Source organism: Schistocerca nitens, unplaced genomic scaffold, assembly GCF_023898315.1.
Source record: "Schistocerca nitens isolate TAMUIC-IGC-003100 unplaced genomic scaffold, iqSchNite1.1 HiC_scaffold_376, whole genome shotgun sequence".
Lineage (NCBI taxonomy): Eukaryota > Metazoa > Arthropoda > Insecta > Orthoptera > Acrididae > Schistocerca > Schistocerca nitens.
Genome location: NW_026045910.1, coordinates 786,337 through 804,330, shown reverse-complemented (window position 1 = coordinate 804,330; position 17,994 = coordinate 786,337).

Below are 17,994 nucleotides of genomic sequence, written 5' to 3'. Positions count from 1 at the left end.
GAACGTGCTGGAAAGGTAGGGCGACCGCGTACGGCAACCACAGAGGGCAACGTGCAGCTAGTGCAGCAGGTGATCCATCTGCGGCCTCGGGTTTCCGTTCGCCGTGTTGCAGCTGCGGTCCAAATGACGCCAACGTCCACGTATCGTCTATCCATACAAAATTCAAACGCGGCAACCCCTCAGCGCCGCTACCATTGCTGCACGAGAGACATTCGCTAACGATATAGTGCACAGGATTGATGACGGCGATATGCATGTGGGCAGCATTTGGTTTACTGACGAAGCTTATTTTTACCTGGACGGCTTCGTCAATAAGAGAACTGGCGCATATGGGGAACCGAAAAGCCCCATGTTGCAGTCCCATCGTCCCTGCATCCTCAAAAAGTACTGGTCTGGGCCGCCATTTCTTCCAAAGGAATCATTGGCCCATTTTTCAGATCCGAAACGATTACTCCATCACGCTATCTGGACATTCTTCGTGAATTCGTGGCGGTACAAACTGCCTTAGACGACACTGCGAACACCTCGTGGTTTATGCAAGATGGTGCCCGGTCACATCGCACGGCCGACGTCTTTAATTTCCTGAATGAATATTTCGATGATCGTGTGATTGCTTTGGGCTATCCGAAACATACAGGAGGCGGCGTGGATTGGCCTCCCTACTCGCCAGACATGAACCCCTGTGACGTCTTTCTGTGGGGACACTTGAAAGACCAGGTGTACCGCCAGAATCCAGAAACAATTGAACAGCTGAAGCAGTACATCTCATCTGCATGTGAAGCCATTCCGCCAGACACGTTGTCAAAGGTTTCGGGTAATTTCATTCAGAGACTACGCCATATTATTGCTACACATGGTGGATATGTGGAAAATATCGCACTATAGAGTTTCCCAGACCGCAGCGCCATCTGTTGTTGACAATTGTAACTACTGTAATTTCGAAAGTTTGTCTGCCTGAAAAAGTACTGTTGTCCCAAGCATATTGCAACAAACGGTGTATTTCTATCGCTGCTCGTTTAGTTTGTATTGCCGTTTCAAATATACCGGTCATTTTTGAAACACCCTGTATGTTTCGATACAGTGTATCGATACGTGGAACTGTTTCAGTGTTTCGGAACGGCTGTGGTTCACTGTTTCGAAACAGCGGTGTTTCATTCCGCCCTTGTCTCGATCTCTAGCCAGACACAGAACCTGTATCGTTGTTTCAAAATAAGGCTGTTTCAGTCCACCTGTGCTTGGAACGGACTGATTGTATCGAAACAGTGATGTTTCATTCCGCTCTGTGTCGGATGAGATTCGGGCTCGGCACAGGTACTGAAACACAGCATAACACTTCGTGAAACACTTTCAAGAGTGTCGAAATCTTTTTGACAAGCAATAGCATGAAGCTTAAGATGTCCGAAAATAAAGCTTCGTTTCTAGCTGACTATCCTATTCCGAAATGGCGTAACATCTGCTTTATAAACACTAACTAAACAATAAAACAACGTATACTATTCACATTCAAAATAATAAATATGTGAAAATCATTCAGTTAAATTACAATTTTTTATAACATATTCTTCTCTGTTCATGTACTGTAATCATATTAAGAAACACAAGTAAGCCTGCAACATTTTGAATAAAAAAGGCGTAGAGTGACAGTTATTAGACATATACATAAATTTGATGTAGGTATAATTGCAAGCATCTGTTTGACATATCACTGATAGTGTAATGGTGAACGGGAAGGACTAGGAAGCATGGTGAATGTATAGTAACGGTTCGAAACACCTTGAAAGACAATTTTTTTTGTTATATTTTGTTATTTATTCGAATTATTTGGCGTTATTTGTGAGTCTATAGTGACTGTGCCTATTATCCTCAATGATTCCCTTTGTGTGCATGGAAAGAAGCAGGATGGGTATATTACCCATACTAATGGAATGTGGGAACCCCAGTAGCATATCCGTTGTTTCTGCAGTTTGCTCCCACCTCCAGTTCCGTTCGTGGTGGTTCTTCTGTCTTGAGCTATGGCTTATACAGTCGACATTCAAGGTGATAAAATGTGTAGGTTTATTAGATTACAAAACACAAATTGTTTCACTGTTTCGAAACAGCGTATCGAAACATTACATTGTACTGTTTCATTTGTTTCGAAACAGTTCCGTGTCTCAGTTTGCCCATCTCTAGTTGGTATGAACTGTATGTAATATTCTCATTACCGTACTCGTTCCTAACAGGCGTGCCACAGTTGTTGTTAAGCATTTGAAAATGTGTACGCTCGAGTTCAGCAATTCTGTACAAAACACAAATTGTTTCACTGTTTCGAAACAGCGTATCGAAACATTACATTGTACTGTTTCATTTGTACATTGTACTGTTTCATTTGTTTCGAAACAGTTCCGTGTATCAGTTTGCCCATCTCTAGTTGGTATGAACTGTATGTAATGTTCTCATTACCGTACTCGTTCCTAACAGGCGTGCCACAGTTGTTAAGCATTTGCAAATGTGTACGCTCGAGTTCAGCAATACTGTATGTCATTTCTTGATGCCACAGCGGTACTGGCAATTTGTATCTCGCTTCGTTTTTTTCACCTGCGAGTGGTAGCGTGTCTACTGTGGGTTGTTTACATAGCTGCTCCGTTAGTTACTTTTTGCAGAGCAGACTGTATTTTGCTTTCTACACGTTCTGTGATCTGGCTTTCTTTTTCAGTGAGCCAGTCATGGAACTCTTTTTCTACTTTCTGGGCTTGATCATTTAAATGCGTTTCTATGGTTTCTTTTTGTGTCGTTTCTAAATTGTCCATTCGGTTCGCAAGCTGTTCTACTTCGTCCCGGATGACTGTGTGTGCCGTCTGAAGCGTTTGCACATCTTGTGCTATGTTGCTTACAATGTTCGGCAGTTCGGCATGGGCTTTCTTTATTTCTGTCATTTCTGAATGTATCTTTTCGAACATTGTACCGATACTTTCTATTAAGACCTTTTCTCTTTCTTCGTTTTGTTCCCTTATCTGATTGGCTAGCTGTTCATTCCTCTCTTCCCTCAATCTCTCTCTTTCTTCTAATTTCCGTTAAAATTCAGCAAATGGATCCAGTATTGGTTATTGGTGAGCATACCGGTGTGGTAGTTGTTCTAATCATTGGAAAATTATCACTAGCCCTACTAGTAGCACCTATCGGTTTTACTGTTTTCGTCTGTTGGCTACTTCCTGGCATATCACCTGAAACTACATTGTTTACATTTTCTCTCCCCCCCCTCCCCCCAGATCACTATTAATATTTAGTAAGTCAGTGTCACTATCCATATCACTCAATAATTGCACATTATTTGTAACATTGGACACATTATCTGGTTGCAAATGTAACACACGTCCAACTTTTCCCATAATGACGATAACTTTCACTGGGCTAACTACAAAAATTGTTCCAAACTACAAATGCGGACTAAGTTCACAAGTCAAACTGCTTATTGTTTCCAAAATCACAAAATATTAATATCTACACCACAGTACACCATGTACCGTCTATAATACTATACTTTGATGATACGGGCCTATGTAGCAAGCTTTTATGCATAGTGGTCCTAACCTTGATTTCTTTTTTCTTTTCTTTTCTTTTTGCTAACTCGTCCTCTCAGGGTCTATACAGTTCTTCTCTGCTTTCCTCGTTGAAGTTTATACATGAAATGGAATTTGATAGACATTAGAATACATACAATACATGTTAACAATTACATACATACAAACCCTAAAAAAAATATTTCATCTCTTCGGGCCCCACGTAACAGGGCGCAATTTATTATATCTCTTAAAAAAAGTATACTATTTATATAGAGGAAACACTCTCCTAGTAAATTTGTTTGTCCTTTGATTTATCGTGATATGTTACTGATTTTTAGTGAAGTTAGTTTTTGCGTTTAGCTTTCAAAAAAATACAAAAGAGATATAAGCAAAATAATGAATTTCGTAGGTTGCCAGTTACGTATTATATCTGGTTTTATCGAGCGCCAGGCTCCCTACAGATTACTGTAAATGCAATATCGTAGTATTACTCAGCTCCAGTTCACTATCACAGAAAATAGACAAGTTTTAATAAAATTATTTCACTGGAATTCTTCAATAAATCTCACTGAATATTTTTACATAATTTCTTCCGCTCCGGCTATCAGGCGTAGTGCTGTGAAAAAATATTTTTAAATGTACCGCGTAATGGCGGCTAATTGTTAACAGTCAGAGATCACTGTTACTCACTTCGCAGCAGCTGGAAACATGCTAAATAATTTTCATTAAATATTCTTTTCATAAGATAAATGTGGCGTAGGTTCTTGAAATAACACACGGAGATCACTTTATACTGATATATTCTTACTAGGACACAGTTTACACCATTAAATATTTGCAATTACGTTACGACAGAAACAAATGCTAGCGCAGCACAATAGTTTGCGTACCTTATTCCAGCTAACACCAGAGCGAACAGAACAAAACAGACTAGACAGAAGAATGAGCATTGCATTGTATTTTGTACTCTTACCTTTCGCAGATAAATCGATGTTTGCAATTCTTTTTTATTTATGCTTCACCTCGATAATGGTGAATATTGCTAAAGGGACACTACACGTGATATGGCTGCAGGAAAAGTTATGAAGAAAGCTAAAAAGAAATGATCGGCGGGAGGACTGACTCAGCTTATAGAAAAGGAAAAAAATCCTTCCGTGAAATTAAACCAAGGGCAGTAAAATTAAGAGCGCAAATTGGAATCCCACTGTTAAACGAAAAGGAAAACGCAAATTGATGGGAAGAGTACTCTGAAGACCTCTAGAGGGGAATGCTCTGTCTGATGACGAGACAAGAAGAAGAAACTAGAGTACATAAGACGATTCAGTATTAGAGTCAGAATTTAAACAATCTGTCGAACACCTGAGGTACAAATAAAGCGGAAGGGATAGATAATATTCCATCAGAAATTCTAAAATCATTAGGGGGAAAAGGTGACCAAATAACTGCTCAAATTTGTGTACAGCATCGTTGAGATTGGTGGCGTACTGTTAGACTAATTCCGAAGATAGCAAGGGTTGACAGATGCGAAAACTATCGCATAATCAGGTTAACAGCTCATGCAGCCAAACTGCTGACATGATTCATATGCAGAAGAATTGAAAAAGAAAACTGGGGATCTGTGGCGACATGATATCGCTAAGTACTGTCGGGAATGTGACACAGTTGTGCGAATAACTATATAGCAGTGACTGGAAAATTCGGTTTCATTTAATGTACCTGAAGATTCATCGAAAGCTACAGCTTTGGAGATAAAAAACAGGTAAATTTGGATTGGGGTGGTTCAAATTGTCAGCTCTTCCAACATGTTTCGGTTTGCAGAAAGCATTTCCCTCAGCGTCTAGGTGTTCCAGGAATATCTTTCAAACCGTCGATGTAAGCCAGAATGCTTAACTGCTTGCAGCTGTTCGAGAGATTGTAAGTAGGCTGTTTAGGTTTTTTTTTTGGTAACGCCACCTCAGTATAAAAAAATCACTGGCTGTGCTGTGTGCAGTCTGTGGCTGCTTTGCATTGTTGTAATACTCAACCATTGTAGTGTTAGGCAGCTGGCTGTGAACAGCGCGTAGCGTTGCGCAGTTGGAGGTGAGCCGCCAGCAGTGGTGGATGTGGGGAGAGAGATGGCGGAGTTTTGAAATTTGACTTGAACTGCTATATATATATATATGATATCAAGGTAAATACATTGTTTGTTCTCTATTAATATCTTTCATTTGCTAACTATCCCTATCAGTAGTTAGTGCCTTCCATAGTTTGAATCTTTTATTTAGCTGGCAGTAGTGGCGCTTGCCGTATTGCAGTAGGGGGAGTAACCAAGATTTTTGTGAGGTAAGTGATTTGTGAAAAGTACAGGTTAATGTTAGTCAGGGCCGTTCTCTTGTAGAGATTATTGAAAGTCAGATTGCGTTGCGCTAAAAATATTGTGCGTCAGTTTAAGCACAGTCCCGTAAAATTGTTCAAAGGGGACGTTTCATATGTCGACCCTTAGCCGAGGATACCTCACTGGAATCTTCTGATTTTTTCTTGTAGTTTGTGTAATTAGTGTAGATTTTGTTTATTGCTAGCGCGTAATTGTAGAGAGAATCTCCTTTGTAGTTGTAGTTTTTCATTGTTGTACAGTAAAACAGTTGTGGCATGCATGTAGATTTGCACCAAGTATTTCGCAGCTGCAATTAACTAGATATTATTTTCAGTGCTATGTTAATGTGTTCCCCTATTTTTGCTCTTCAAATTGTGTTTTTCTGTGTTGTCGTGTGAAATATTGTGACAATAATGGCGTGTGAAAAACGTAACACTAGGCTCCAAAGTAAATTGAGAAATGACAGCGAAGACGAAAGCAGTGTGTTAGCGCCACCGTGTAATGAATTAACTAATATTCAAAGTAGTAATTTGGTAACTGTGCATAGGGAAATGGAGCGGGCGGCAAACAATGGCGTGGACAGTGAAACAATTAGTGAAGAGGGAAGCATTATCGATCGATCGGTCGGCAACAGCTCGCCTCAGGAATCCGAAATGACAGGACACAATTTTGCAAATACTGTAGATTCAGGTTTTGGGTCCTCACCGTTTTCTCAAATAAGTCAAGACACATTTTCTGCTTGTCAAAATGTGAATGTTGCCGGTGCAACTTCACTGCCGAAAAGCACTGAGGAACGTGTTTCAGACACCAGTGCATTGTTATTACAGTTAATGCAACAAATGGGACAAAGGCTACAAAAGTTAGACACAACGCTTGAACAAAATAAGAAACAAATGGAACAAAATCAGAGTCAAACACAGCAAAAGCTACAAAAGTTAGACACAATGGAACAAAATCTTCAAAAGTTAGAAATAATGGAACAAAATCTTAAAAAGTTAGACGCAATGGAACAAAATCTTCAAAAGTTAGACTCATTGGAGCAAACTCTTGAACAAACACGTGAGGATTTAACTACTGAGTTACATCACATCGAATCGAAATGTCAAAAAGTCTGTAATGACGTAAAAACACAAATTTGTGAGCATTTCCAACCTATTTTTTCGCGTCATGAAAATGCACTACAGAATCACGAAGCAGCCATAAAAGAACTGCAAACTACTGTTCATGAAAATCATGAGACCTTGCAAGCTAAATTTGACTCAGTTGCATCTACCGATTCGGTTACGCAACTTGCAAAAACTCAGGAAAACTTGAAGGACACAGTAGATTCGATTTCAACACAAATGGACACTCTGAAACTTGGTTCAGAAAAACACACTGAGGAAATGTGTTCACTATCGGAGAAAGTAGCCGAACTTTCGGATCAGGTCACTAACTTATCTACAAAGGTAGATGATGATCTGAATGACACAAGACCTGTAGCCGTCACTGACACAGAAGAGTATGAACAAATTAGAAAATTCAAACAAAATCAAAATCAAATCAATACACAGTACAAAAGAGAAATCCGGGAAGTACAAGATCATTTGGCACAAGTAATACAAGAATTACATATTTCAGAGGACACTCGCGCTCCAGTACGGGAAGAGGGACATAGAAATACGGAACAGACACAAAATAACAACACAGGGCACTTCGGAAATTATGAAAGAAATTGGCAAGGTACACCGAATTTTGAGATGGAACGGCCGACATGACCTAACAATGACCGATATGCGACTCGCTGACATGATGATTTTGACTATAAGCTGTTCATTACTACACGTAAATTCAAAACATTTAAGAATTCTGGCAACGACATTCATCCACAAGCATGGCTCCATCAATTCTCTCATTGTTTTCCTCCCAACTGGTCATTAGAACACAGATTAGAATTTATGTGTGGCTACTTAGAGAATGAACCAGCTGTAAGAATGCGATCGGTCATTCACGATTGTCACAGTGAAGGAGAATTTTACCATGCCTTCCTCTCAGCATATTGGTCTCAAGCTACACAAGACCGAGTAAAACATAGCATCATGATGATGAAACACTTTGAACAATCTGAATTTTCCAGTCTTGTCAAATATTTTGAAGACATGTTGCATAAGAATCAGTATCTTTCAAACCCATACAGCCCCTCAGAACTCATCCGCATTTGCTTAATCAAATTACCTGAACATTTACGACATATTATTTTGGCAGGACGTTGCAAAGACGACATTGAAGCTTTTCAGGGACTGTTACAAGAACTGGAAATTGACACTGACAATCGCGGAACGCAGGAGCACAACAATTACAGATCACATCCGTCGCAATTCCGCGATGAAAGAAATAATAACTGGACACGACAAGGCTATTCTCACAACACATATCGTGACCAAAACAGACACCACCCGTATGACAACCGTTGGCAGAGTAAAAATAATTACAGAGAAAGATCGCATTTCTATAGTAATGACTATCACAGAGACTACCAGAGAAACAGACAATATGGTAACCAGAACTATTATTATAAAGGGAGACAGAATACTTTCAGACGCAACAGTTCAGCGCGCAGTTACGATTCAGGGAGAAATTCTCCACCACATGACCGACAAGAAAGAAATTATGAAATCTACCGACATGACGACAGACGAGATATTCGTAACGACAGACCTGAATTGCATCAGAACTGGCGGGATTCTAACAGAGCTGGGCCCTCTCGGCAACGCGAATTTGTAGAAGTTAGGTCTCCTAATCCCAATAACGACGCACGCCAACAAAGAGACAGACAATGACTCGCACCGCAGGCAGCCGCTTGCGCCGGCTGGCTCAGAGAAAAATAACATAGACGCTAACCTTGAGAAAAATTCCAGTATTCTTTACCGACGTATACCGCATGATAATTGCATTCAAGTCAAACTCTGAGTACTATGAAGAGTAAAGGATTGCACCACACTTCACATGTAAAACCGTTCATTGAGAGATAATCTGCTTTTTAACTTAGTCTTTGCTATAAAATTTTTCACTTCACGTTAGTAGTACTCTTTTTCAATCTTAGAAACTGTTAACATACAACAATGTTTGAAGTTAAATATCCAATCAAGAACCAAGAGAACTTATTTAAACAGAAATTACGAATGCATTGTTATTGTGAACAGACGACACAGTGTTATTGTGTGTGTGCATTCTTGCTTGTTTGTTGCACGATTACGTAACGACTATAAGGCTCACATACTTAGAACATTTACCAGTACCGTTAATGAGATTTTAATGCAACATTTTGGTTTACTTGAAAATACATTCTGGATTTAAAGTACTTTCCGTGAGATACCAGATGACACAGTGGTTAGTTTATGTGACAGCTACACGATTTTTATCACGACGCTACTAATGAGTGACAGTTTACAATGTTGCTTTTGCAGTGTTTCTGTTTTATATCTGCACAGTTTTCTGTTTTATTCTGGAAAGTAAAACATGTTTTAGTAGTAACTTTTGTGGTATAGCTACAATGAGACAGCCTTTTTCGTGGCACAACAATACGTTACTGTACAGTACTTTCTTCATCACGCCAATAAGCGTAATAACTACGATATCTATACACAAAGCATTTCACTTTTGTTTATCATGAGGTAAGTACATTGACTTCTGCAGAACTTAGCTTTCGGAGGACGATAACTACGACACTTCCACAGAATTATCTTACAGCAAGACGCACATTTAGCCCTACAGGACACGCATTTGAGAGATTAATTTTGTACTTATGCCATTTATTTTTCAAGATTTTTGAATTACAAAGAAAGTTTTCCATGATACATTTCATTCCATTGCTGTAATCTGTAACACCTGAGGGTATAATTACATTAATCCTCAGGGGGGTACACGCCTACTTTGTGTACCATGTGTTTGGCAATCACAAGGAGCCCTAGCTAATATGGTATTTGCTTATACAACTTTACACATCGGTACCATATTTCTCTAACACACAAATTACACAGCTATCTGATCATGTAACTGAGAGATAAAAATTTTTTTTACTGCATTAGTGACAGATGTTTACGTAATTACACAGTTGAATAACTTCACACGTATGAAATTGCATTTTGTCAGTACTTTGTGAACTGTTCATATTTTTTTGGAACCATTGTGATACTATGAGAACTTTGAATGATGTATTTGGTATGGGATCATGATTTTTGAAGTGCGTTTGAGGCGGATGACACTTTTGACATGAGCAGAGAATTTTTTTAGGTTTTGAAATTATTGGAGGAAGCTACGACGATTTTGAGAGTTGACTGAGGTATTATGATGTTATTTTTACGACGACGATGTGTATTATGCTGTTGAGGTATGTTTATGATGAACAATTTGATGCTATATGGGGAATTTGATTATGCTATGTATTTATTACGATGAAATAGTGAAGTGTCGTCGCAAGATTGACATGTCGACGAATATGTATATGTGTAATAAGGTAAGGAGTAATGAAAAGTGATTAGGGACTCTGACTTGTGGAAAAGGTTGTTGGAAACCAAGAATCGTACTTCAAGGTTATGAAATGTGTGTAAATGTGTGACTGTATCACAATGCTGACGAATATTTTTTTTTTGGACACTTATATTTATAGGATTTTGTTTCTAAAGATTTGCAACGCTAATTCTTGACCTGTGAAATATTTTTATATAAGACTGCCACTGTAGCGGAAACTGCTGTCGTAAATATTTCCGTAAGAAAGTTAAGTGACCACCTGCAAGTAATACGTCGTGGGCACCCAGATGGGCGACAGCCGCCCGAGAAAAAAAGCCATTAGCGTGTACCTTCCAGCGGCACAGGTAGAAAAAAAAAGAGAGGCCATTATCCTCGCTATTGACGTTCCTTTGTAGAGAGCATCGCAAAAACGACACGGTCGAACTTGAAAACATATGTTGACACTGTGGAGCTCTTAATTTATGATATTTACAGAAATGCCTAATGAAATGACGTGAAATATTTTTACATCTGCACACCTGATTATGACAAGCGTCTTTCTACGAGAGTTGAGAGAATGTCTACTAAATTATGAAATGTCACATGACTATTGAATGATATTTTTATGCTTTGGTTTGCGTAATTGCTTATTTCATTTGATATCTAGTTTCTAGCTGCACTGCAGCATTGGTTAAAATAAAATTTTATAGATGTACTAATATAAATATTTTCTGTCTACAGATCGAGTAAATAATAATTTTTTCAAAAAAAAATGAGGGAGCACAAAAAGACATTTACCTTCACAGGAACTGCAATCATAGTTTTCTTTTCAAGTACTTGTTAATTTCTTTTGTAGAAGAAATTGTGATGCATCACTCTAGTGTTAAGATGTGACATAGGTATTAGACATGGCCATTTTTAGTGTAATACTTTTTCTGCTTGAACTTTGTCATGTTTAGGTATAAGTTATGCTGTTTGCCAGGCATAGTGCTACTGAATTTTAATTTGTGTTACTCTTCTAAGCCAGATTTATTTTTCTTGTTTGCTGCACATTGCCTTATATTAGTCGTAATATTGCAATTGCTTCGCTAATTTCTAAAATGCTGCTTCCTTTGCAAATCTGCACTTTTTTGTCATTGCTGTTTGCGTTAATTGTTTTATGTGCTGCTGCATTGCCTCGTCCCTTAGTTTAGCATCTGAGCTCAGTAGATTTAAGTTAGCTTAAGAGGGGGTAGACTATATAAGAAACTAGTTGTGATGAATGGAAAGAAATGCATTGAAGGTATATGAAAACGTTTTGGGCCAAAATGAGTATTGTACAATGATCCGTAATTATTTTGAAAGAAATATGAACAGAGTAGAGAAAGCAGGTATTGATAGGACTTTTTGGAAATAATGATGAACGAAGGGAGATCTCCAAGAACAAAAAAGGTTTTGTTCGCAAAATACTGCAGTACCAAAAGTTACACTGAAAACGAACCCTGTCCTTTCCATTGTGTTATCCCCCTATGTGTTTGTGCACCCTTGTGTATTTGTTTTCTTCCTGTCTCTGTGTACTGTTTCATAGAACTTTTTTCTCTTCTAATACTAAGTTACATTCACTATGATGAGGAATACTGTTATCCTCAAATATAATTTGCATTAATAATATGTTATTTTCTTTGTAAAGATGTTTAAACATTATTTGTTCTGTTTTGTTTTAATGCTCATGTGTGAAGTTGATATTCCAAAAGTTATTCTGATCTTTCATGTATGTACTTATGTCATAATTCCTGTGACACTGATGTATATGTTATTTCTATTCTTTTGTAAAGCCCATATTACTACAAATGTTATGTGTATTATTATGTTTTTAATGATGTATTTTGTACCTTTGTAATTGTATTCTCATGTTATAAAATTGTAATTGACACCAGTTTATCAAACTAAGTAACTTGTAAGCATTCATTTCACTGCACACATCTCTGTTGGTCATAGTATATGGACAATATGTGAGAAGTAGGGACTGTTAGTGTTTGCACGTGTGTTAATAATTCAGCAAGGGACTGGTTAACAGCATTGCTGGTTCTAAGGACAATTCCAAAAACTTTGTGAGTGCACAAGTGGTGGTTATGGACTTGCTATATTATCCGCAAGACTCTTCAATGGTGATTGTGCACCTGCACAGTCACAACAGATGGCTGCTGGCCATCTCTACAAGGACTGCAGTGGGTCTGCACCTCTGGTGGCCCACCAGTACCATTATCTCTACAAGGACTACAGTGGGTCTGCATCTTTGATGACTCACCAGTACCATTATTTCTGCAAGGACTGCAGTGGGTCTGCGCCTCTGGTGGCCCACCAATACCATACTCTCTACCAGGACTACAGTGGGTCTACTCTGTGATGACCTACCAAATGATATTCTTCAAAACTTCGATTGACTCCGCTGTGGGTTTGCTCTGTTGTGGCCCATTACCTGTCAGCATGTCAAGAGTCAGCACTGTCTTTCCGTTGGAAGGACAACACTACTTCTTCAAGACTGCATGGAAATCCACTACTTCTGTGTGCAATTTCTTTTACTAAAGAGACTTTGTGAAAAAAAACTGTAATTACTATTATGATGAATGATCAGGACTATCTTTATGGACTGTGAGAAAATTTTAGCTTTTGACCAACATTGTATCAATAAGTGTGTGCATTTGATTTCTTTGTTATTGTAATTACGATTATGAAAAATTTTAACAAATATGTATTGGCCAGTGCCCAAAAAAATTTGTAAAATTTTTTGTGGGTAGCATGGGGGCTATGTAAGTAGGCTGTTTAGGTTTTTTTATTGGTAACGCCACCTCTGTATAAAAAAATCACTGGCTGTGCTGTGTGCAGTCTGTGGCTGCTTTGCATTGTTGTAATACTCAACAATTGTAGTGTTAGGCAGCTGGCTGTGAACAGCGCATAGCGTTGCGCAGTTGGAGGTGAGCCGCCAGCAGTGGTGGATGTGGGGAGAGAGATGGCGGAGTTTTGAAATTTGTCTTGACCTGCTATATATATATATATATATATATATATATATGATATCAAGGTAAATACATTGTTTGTTCTCTATTAATATCTTTCATTTGCTAACTATCCCTATCAGTAATTAGTGCCTTCCATAGTTTGAATCTTTTATTTAGCTGGCAGTAGTGGCGCTTGCCGTATTGCAGTAGGGGGAGTAACCAAGATTTTTGTGAGGTAAGTGATTTGTGAAAAGTACAGGTTAATGTTAGTCAGGGCCGTTCTCTTGTAGAGATTATTGAAAGTCAGATTGCGTTGCGCTAAAAATATTGTGCGTCAGTTTAAGCACAGTCCCGTAAAATTTTTCAAAGGGGACGTTTCAAGATATTCCAGGAAAGAATTTTGTGTACAAACGAAAAGATCTTTCAGCGGAGATGAACTGTTGGTTTTCGACAAGTTGGGACAGGTATTACCTCTCTTTCTGCTGCAGATGCTGTTTGAAGGAGAGAAAACTTTTAGCAGTAACAGTAAAATGCTCCGATTTCTGAGGAAATAGGCATATCATTGTTATTGGAGGTTGCAATTTAAAGGGTTTCCCTGTTTTCTGATGACGGGAAGAGCCGGAAGCTGTATTCAAAATATGCCAGGAAGGGCTATGTCTGTGAAAATGATTGACAAGGGTTGGGTTCTTTGGGGGAGGAGACCAGACAGCGAGGTCATCGGTCTCATCAGATTAGAGAAGAACGGGAAAGGAAGTCGGCCCTGCCTTTTCAAAGGAACCATCCCGGCATTTGCCTGGAGTGATTAAGGGGAATCACAGAAAACCTAAATCAGGATGGCCGGACGAAGGATTGAGCCGTCGTCCTCCAGAATGCGAGTCCAGTGTGCTAGCCACTGCGCCGCCTCGCTCGGTGATTGATGAGGTTCTTTATTTATGAATGGATCGCTATACGCTATGCAGGTGTTGGAAAATATCCTGTTGTTCCAGACCGGAGGCAACATTTGTTTACTCTCTCCTGTCTGTACACGTGGGGCTGGGTGTATGTTTGTATTCAGCTGGACCACGTCATTTGTAATGTGGAAGCGTGGCGTTACGAGGCTTCTCTGACGAGAATGTCTACTTCACATCGGCGTGTCCTCAAATGTCTACACACGTGGCGCTGAATGTATATTTGTATTGAGATGGGGCACATCACTCTTTGTGATGTGAAAGCATGGCATGACTAAGCTTCCCTGACCACTATGGGGACAGAGTGGACACATTCACGCACACCAGCATCTGCTAGATGCCAGTATCGCACCAGCCACCACACAAGTTTCTCAGGCGACTGCGTGGTGTTGTGTGTAGCACTCAGAACAGCCCATTCGATTTCTCACTCACCCTTCAATATCTGTGGTGTACGCATCAGCGCATCCAGTGCATCTGTTCACACATGCAAGTTTTGTGTTAGGCATCTGCGATATTTGCGATAGCGTTTACGCATTGTGTAGGACACGTATCTAGTTATCATTCTTTGCAGTATGTTTAATTTTATCTTTAGCACTGTGTATTCGATCTATAAGTGAAGTTTATTATAAATGATAGCTGTCTTGGGATACAGTGTTTCACGATTTTTGCAATGTGTATTGGAACTTTATATATTCTGTAGGTGAGGTTTTTCACTATCAAGTTTGCATTTGATTTTTTAACCACTCTTGACTGATGACACATAACAGTGTAATTATGTAATTAGGACACATTTTTGTGATATGGTTTAATCTTTATTTGATCTTTGCAATAGTTTGTGTCTGTAACTGTACATACGATTTCTTTAACTGATGCAGATTGATGATTTGCACGTAAATTGGGGCATTAGCACCTTCCTGGGGTTTTTATGCCAATTTTGAGTGGTATTGTGAACACACAAGACAATTCTTCCAGTAGGATAACACCCAAAATCGATTCAATAAAAAAAGCATCCTGTACCCTTCTACATTAACAGCAGCACAGCACAGGCTGGTCATTTCCCGCCATTTTCGAGACGAAGAGCGGAGAGAGAAGGGGAGTGGAAAGCTGGGGGACAGGGGGTGCCAGGTATAGATTGGGCGATAATTTATCATAGATCAAAACTGATTCCAGAGACAGGGAATCGTGTGGCATTGTTCTGGATGTCTTGTCAGAAAATTACCTGAAGCAGGTAGAAAATGGTTCAAATGGTTCTGAGCACTATGGGACTCAACTGCTGAGGTCATAAGTCCCCTAGAACTTAGAACTACTTAAACCTAACTAACCTAAGGACAACACACACATCCATGCCCGAGGCAGGATTCGAACCTGCGACCGTAGCGGTCGCGCGGTTCCAGACTGTAGCGCCAGAACCGCTCGGCCACTAGCGGCCGGCTGAAGCAGGTAGTTAGAGAACCAACTTGTGAGGGTAAGGTCTTAGACCTCCTGCAACAATAAGTTAACAGGGAGAAAGGTACCAGTGATCACAAGACTATGTCAGCATCTCTGATGACGGGTCCTACAAGGAATGTTAAGAAAAGTAGGAAGGTATATTTGCTCAGCAAGGCTGGCAGGATACAAATTTCAGAATATCTCAGCAGTCAGCACCAAATATTTGGTGATGAGGACGAAGATGTGGAGAAGAAATGGAAAAAATTCAAAGGCATCGTTCAATATGTCCTAGACAAGCATGTTCCGAGTAAGGTTTTCAGGGGCCCACCCAGTTAGCCATGTGATCTAACGCACGGCTTTCCGGATTGCGAAGGATTACCTGGTCCCCAGCACGAATACGCTCGGCGGACTTGTGTTGAGGTCCTGTGAGCCGACCAGTCTGTGGATGGTTTTTAGGCGGTTATCCATCTGCCTCGGCGAATGCGGGCTGGTTCCCCTTATTCCGTCTCAGCTACACTATGTCGGCGATTGCTGCGCAAACGAGTTCTCCATGTACGCATACACCACCATTACTCTACCACACAGACATAGGAGTCACACGCGTCTGGTGTGAGACGTTCCCTGAGGGGAGGGGGCGGTCCACTGGGGGCCAAACCGCACAATAACCCCGAAAAAGTGCTCCAGTGTGGGGCAGCGGAAGGGTGAAGTGGACTGCGGTAGTCGTCGTGCGGTTGTGGACCACTGCGGCTGCAGCAGGGACGGAGCCTCTCCATTGTTTCTAGGCCCCCAGTTAACATACAATAGAAAGCAATACAAGGGTTTAAGGGATGGTAAAGATTCACCATGGTTTAATAGCCCTGTTAGAAAAGCGCTACGTAAACAAAGAGCACTTCATCTCAGATTCAAAAGAAGTAAAAACCTAGCTGACAAACAAAAGCTGAACCAAGCAAAAATGAGCTTAAGGAGAGCAATGAGAGAAGCATTCAATGATTACGAAAGTAAGACGTTGTCAAGAGACCTGAGTAAAAACCCTCAGAGATTTCGGTAGTATATAAAATCAGTAAATGGGTCAAAATCATCTATTCATTCTCTCAGCGACCACACCGGCACCGAAACGGAACATAACAGAGAGAAAGCCGAAATACTGAATTCGTTCTTCCGATGTTGTTTCACACGGAAGATCGTAGCACTGTCTCTCCTTTCAATCGTCGTACGAACGTCGAAATGACAGAGATAACCGATCGCGGAACTGAAAAGTAGCTACAATCGCCTAGTAGCGGAAAGGCTTCAGGACCAGATGAGATGCCTATAAGATTCTATATACATTTTGCGAAAGAACTTACTCCCATTCCACCAATAATTTATCGTAGATCGCTTGAGCAACGAAAGGTACCTAAAGACTGGATAAAGGGCAGGTCATTCCTGTTTTTAAGAAAAACCGTAAGACACATCCACACAATTACAGACCTATATCGTTGACGTCAATCTGTTGTAGAATTATGGAACATGTTTTATGTTCAAGTATTTTGACGTTTTTGGAAAATGAACAGCTTTCCTATAAATATCAACATGGATTCAGCAAACAGAGATCCTGCGAAACTCAGCTCGCTCTGTTCCTCCATGAGATCCACAGCGCAGTGGACAACTGCGCTCAGGCTGATGCCGTGTTCCTTGACTTCAGTAAGGTATTTGACAGCGTCCTGCATTGACGTTTATAAAAAAAAAAAATAAAATAAAATAAAAAATAAAAAATAAAAAAACGAACTTATGGACAATCGGAGCAGACCTGCTGTTGGATTCAAAACTTTCTTGCACATAGAACTCATCACGTCGCTCTGAACGGAACTAAGTCGACAGAGGTAAAAGTAATATCCGGAGTACCACAGAGAAGTGTGATAGGACCGGTGACGTTCACAGTAAATATAAACGATCTTGTAGAAAGCGTCGGATGCTCTTTAAGGCTATTCGCAGATGATGCAGTTGTTTATACAAAAGTATAAACGCCAGAAGGTAGTAAGAATTTGGAGAACGACCTGCAGAGAATTGATGAATGTTGCAGACTCCGGCAGTTGACCTTGAACGTAAATGTTGTTGTTGTGGTCTTCAGTCCTGAGACTGGTTTGATGCAGCTCTCCATGCTACTCTATCCTGTGTAAGCTTCTTCATATCCCAGTACCTACTGCAACTTACATCCTTCTGAATCTGCTTAGTGTATTCATCTCTTGGTCTCCCTCTACGATTTTTACCCTCCACACTGC